Below are 6,000 nucleotides of genomic sequence, written 5' to 3' on the forward strand. Positions count from 1 at the left end.
AATTCCTTCACTTTATGAACCCCTCTTAATCCTTTGTATCTATTTTCACCCTCCACCCATCACAGGTTCCACATAATAACCTTTTTATCCTTTCCCCTCACACATTCTTACAACATGATCATTCTTTTTCAATTTAGACTATCATATTAGGTCATTAATCTAATTAATACCCTAATTTGTCAGCTTAAAGCATCACATTGACTTTCTAATTTCTGTTCGGTCTCTGTTTTGTTCCTCCTTTCTTTTTTAATGTCCATCTTCCTGAACCATAAATCATAACTAATCTGATTATAGTACAGCAGATCTTGATTTTCACTATAGTTTTGTCATGCAATGCCCTTTCCTCTTCGCTCCAGTTCCCCAAGCTGCTTTTACAAGCTCAATTTAACACACTCTTGGCTTAAACTAGATCCAAAATAGGATAAATTCTTCACCTTTATTGACCAAAGCCTCCACTATCTCGTACAATTGTATTATCCATTCTCTGCTTACTCGACACAAAACCTCAGTTCTACTCGAATTTTCCTTCATATTCAAATCATTGCCTCCTATTTCTTGTCTTCCACTGCAATTCTTCTTCGGTTTCTGCAGTAACGCAGATATTCTAAATGTAATAATTGCCATATATTTTCGTTCCTAATCCAATAACTCGGTACACCCACCACAAACAGAAAGAAGATCAGTGCCGATTCTCAATATAAACCAGCTCCAACTTAATTTTTATTTTTGTCTTGCCATAGTTTGTTATTCCTGCTATCCTTGTCTTTTTACGAATTATTTTAATCAACTCTTTTGCACATTCCTCTTTTTAGATACCTAAAACATTACCTCCCTTGATACTCAATCAAATACACGCTTTAACTCTTTAAGCGCAAAACACAGCTTCTGATTATCTTCTTGCCTCATTTCCAGTTACAGTCCTACAACAGACAGCATCTAATGTACCTGTCCCTGAAATAAACCGTTTTTGTTAGCTTGGTTTCTCTATAATACTCACACTTCAAGCAACCTCTCTTTTGCCCAAACATGTATACAATCAGCATTTTTTCCCAGTATTTAGTACTACTTTCTCTTTCCATGTTGCTCTCCACAGTTCCAGATTTCATCTTTTACTCTTGTACCAAGTACCTTCAATATTTCAATAACAACCTGTATTGGACTGGATGATTTTCTATTTCTTATTCTTATTCTATTATTTGCAATACCTTTACCTGTCCCTCTCCTGTCTCACCTCTGACAGTTCTCTTTTATTTTTTTGTATTTAACAGCTCTTCATAATTATCTAGCCATCTTCATTCTAAGTCAAAATTCGCATGCATTATATTTCCTGACCAACCCAGATTTTTTTTTTTTTGGGGGGGGGGGAAGTTTGCTATTCTATAAATATTCATATGCTCTTCTTTTGTTCCTAACTTTCTACGCAACTCCTCTGTTGCTCTTTTGTTTTCTCTCTCTTGTCTCATCATCTTGCGTAAGACACACCTGCCACCTGTGCGAGGCACCAGTTAGGTGATAATTGAGAGGCAAGATGAATGCAACTAATTTCATTTCAACAGACAGTGAGATTTTTATACAACAGTTTCAGTGGAAAAAGTTCACAAAGATTTAAATATATCAATTCAAGGAGAGACATGTTTAAACCGTCTCTGTTAACACTGCAGGAAAGAGCAAGTGATAAGATAAAAAATCAAAACCGTTACAGTGTACAAGCGTGTATGAAACACGTGCAGTATACAGGGGTGGCAACCGCTCCAAGCGATGGCCTACTTACACGTTTTTTTTTTTTTTTTTTTTGCCACTGACAACCATTTGCACATTTCTTCGCAGCAGTCCTGAATTTGGAGTGGTATTTGCATAACTTCAGCCAATGGGCGTCTGTCAGTGGCTAGATAGGTCATTGGTTAAGGCGTAAGTGAGGGGTGGTATATTTGGGTGGTGGGTGGCTTTGTCGCCACTCCGGCACATCCCGGGGTGGGTGTCTGTGTCTTACTGTATTTACGTCAGCTTTGGTCGATGTTGAATAGTTGGAGTGCAGGCGTTGATGGAGGTCTTGAAGGTTGTAAATTGGCAATATATTAGGGCGTCGATTTTGGTCATTAGCTCCATCATGGGCAAAATATGGACATCTAAGATGACAGCACGTACAAGTTTGGGTAGGTGCTGTACCCAAAGATTACGAAGTAGATTCATTTCATGAGGAGAGCTGTCTGCAGCAGGTTGCAGGCAAGCAATACTGGTCATTTCCCTGAGGGCGAGCAAAGCCTTTTGATTCCCCAACTTTTGTTGAGAGAGCTGAAAAAGTTTCGCTTCTAGGGCGGCCGGTGATAACGAGTACTGCTCCAGGAGATTTGAGGGTGTCGTACGGTATGGAAAAAAATGTCCCCTTGCTCGCTCAGCCTATTGAAGATTTCCGACAAAGTGTGTCTGGGAATCGCAGAGAGAACATAATCTGCTTTGGTGCTTGATTGAGTCACGCCCTTGATGCGAAACTTGACTTCAGCACGATGGAACCAGGAGAATGCTTCTCCGTTTGTGAGGGTCGGTTGTCTCATTGAGGTGGCGTGTACCGAAGAGGCAAGTTTGGTGCCCAGCATCTTCAAACAGTAGGGCACAGCAGTGAGGGGGTAGGTGAGAAGGAGCGTGACTCCGGGGTCACCAATGTCCAAGGCACCAGTTAGGTGATAACTAATAGGCAAGGTGAATGCAACTAACTATAATCCAACAGACAGTGAGCTTTTCATACAACAGTTTCAGTAGAAGAAGGTCATAAAAACTCAAACAGGTAATTTCAAGAAAAGAAAGGTTTAAACCGGTTCTGTTAACACTGCAAGGAAGAGCAAATGATAAAATGAAAAATCGAAACCGTTACAGTGCACAAGCGTGTGCGAAACACGTGCAGTATATAACCCTTTAAAGCCTTGGACTTCTCCTTAACTAAGTCCTCCACCTCTCTATTGCACCACTTTTCTTTCCCTTTTGATACTCCGGAACAAATGCTGCCTTTGGTCCTCATCACAACATTATATATTCACCAAACGATTAATTTCCTTTTTGAAATCCAGTTATAACCACAATGAATATGTTGAAATATACATATTCAACTATTCTTGCTTGAAGGTATACCCAGGCACACTATTCTATCTTATTTCTTCCTCTGCCTATTTTTTGAAGATTTTATAACTGATATAATCATGAAAAATCTATTTTAATGTTGTTACTGTTCTCAAGATAGTTTATTTTAATTGTTCGTTAATCCTCTTGTAGTTTCCTTATTTTCTTGTTTTATATTTTCCTCACTGAGCATTTTTCCCTGTTGGAGTACTTAGGCTTATAGTATCTTGCTTTTCCAATTAGGGATATAGTCTAGCTAGTAGTAGTATTAATGATAATAGATAATCCTAGACATTGTTCAATACAAATTAATGATATATAATTCATATACATGTCATTGGTATATGCATTTATAAAAACATAGACAAATATAGGAAATGAGAGAAAAATCTAAAGAATTTTAGGGGACTTGAAACAGGTTGACATATAAGGCATGTGCCAAATTCTGTACCAATGCATTGCTTCCTGCTAAGCCCTAACACTTTTTTTCAGAAACATTTGTTGGATTGTGATATAACGAGTGATTTCACTGCAATCAATTCGCCTATTAATAAATGAAAAGTAAAACTTTAGAAAAATATTTTTTTTCTTTTTTGCACAATTTAGGATACGTTGAGGTTAATCGGAAAATTGCAGAAGTTTAGTTATATTTAATGTATTCAAAATTCACGTAATTTGAAAGAATAACGTACGAGTAACTGTTGGGTGCGTCCCCAAGATATTACAATATGTTGGATAAAATTATGCACATATTTTGACAAAAAAAAAATTACCATTCAATTTTACATTATAGGCTACATAGGCTAACATTTTAGACCTTTGCTATATTACCTATCAAATGGCATGATGGAATGATATCTAGCATGAAAAAAAAAATTATATAGGCAATCTGATTTTCAGCAACTATTCAAATTAAATTTTCAGAACCTATTTGTCCCCAATGAAAAGAAAACGTGAAAGAAAGAGAAGTTGTAATAACCGCTTGTTGTCTGGGTACCGTAATCTCAGTTGTTTGTACACCTACTAAAAGAGACATCTTGAATTGTAGATACAACTAAAAAAAAACCATTGTTATGAAACACTGCTTTCAAGCATTTGGTTTGCTTTGAAAGGTTTAAAATTAGGAAAAATGCCACCCCTTAATAAACAGCCTGAGATTTTTCCACCATAAGACATGGGATGTTCGTTTTACCTCCAATTATAGTAATTTCCATATATTTTTTGTTTTGAACAGAGTTTAATCATTAGGTAATGTCACTAATTATAAGTAATAGTTCGTAAGAAGTTGTTGTTAATTGGTACATCGTGAGTATAAGAATGGGATATCTGGTGTTCCTCAGGCTAGTGCTCTTGGCATAATACTTTTCATACCATATACATATGACATGTGGTTTGGCCTAGAAAACAAACTCGTTGCTTATACAGGTGACGCTACTCTCTTTGTATCACCACCATCTCCAGAGTGTAGATCTGGGGTTGCCGAATTCGTTTTTATAGATCTAACAAAATTAGTGCAAATTACGGTGTATGAAGTTATATCCTAACAAAATACAAAGTATGATGGTGAGTAGGTCAAGGACATTGGCTCTTCAACATCTGCATCTCGGCATTGATAATGTTTTTCTAACTCTATATGACTCCCAAAATTTCATGTGTGGTTCTCGACAGCAAATTTACTTCTGAGTAACACATTAGGTCTGTGTCTTCTTCAATTACACAAACAATGATCTTATTAAGAAAGTCTTGTAAGATTTTCGGTGATTAATCTAGTCTAAAGAAATATTTCAATTCTTCCATTCTACTGTCAGGTCTTAAGCTGTTGATTCTCATCTTAATTTGTTGGACAGGAACTTACGGTCTATTAAATTTCTTATTCCTGATGTAGATATTAATCTCTGGCACCGTCGTTCAATTAGTTCGTTATGTATGTTGCAAAAGATTATTCATAATTCTGACCATCCTTTACATTAAGATCTTCCCGGACAGTACCATTCTATTCGCAATACTAGGTATGCTTTCTCCATCATAAGGCTCAATACTACACAGTATTTTAAAAGCTTTATTTCAGCTGTGAATAAGTTGTGGAATGATCTTCCTAATCGGGTAGTTGAATCGGTTGAACTTTAAAAGTTCTAACTTACAGCATATTATTTATGTCGATTAGGCTGACAAATATCTTTTTATAGTTTATTTATGAAAAATATGTTTTAATCTTGTTATTTCTTTTTTTCAATATTTTATTTCAACTGCTCAATACTTCTCATAATAGTTTATTTATCTTCCTATTTCCTTTCCTCACTGGGCTATTTTTCTTTGTTGGAGCCCTTGGGCTTATAGCATCCTGTGTTTCCAGCTATGGTTGTAGCCTAGCTATTATTATTATTATTATTATTATTATTATTATTATTATTATTATTACAAGCTAAGCTACAACTTTAGTTGGAAAAGCAAGATGCTATAAGCCCAATGATTCCAACAGGGAAATATAGCCCAGTGAGTAAAGGAAATAAGGAAACAAGAGAAATATTAAACAATCAAAATAAAATATACTAAAAGAAATAACAACATTAAATTAGATCTTTTATATATAAACTAGAAAAACTAAAAAAAAAAAAAAAAAAAAAAATAGGAGGAAGAGAAGTAAGATAAATCAGCGTGCCCGAGTGTACCCTCAAGCAGGAGAACTCTAATCCAATACAGTGTAAGGTTATGGTACAGAGGCTATGGCACTACCAAAGACTAGATATTAATGGTTTGTTTTTCGAGTGCTCTTCTCCTAGAAGAGATGCTTACCATACTTGAAAAGCCTCTCCTACCATTACCATGAGGAAATTAGCCACTGAAAAATTATATTGCAGTAGTTAACCCCTTGAGCGAGGAAGAATTATT

The sequence above is a fragment of the Palaemon carinicauda genome, chromosome 6 (assembly GCF_036898095.1).
Source record: "Palaemon carinicauda isolate YSFRI2023 chromosome 6, ASM3689809v2, whole genome shotgun sequence".
NCBI lineage: Eukaryota > Metazoa > Arthropoda > Malacostraca > Decapoda > Palaemonidae > Palaemon > Palaemon carinicauda.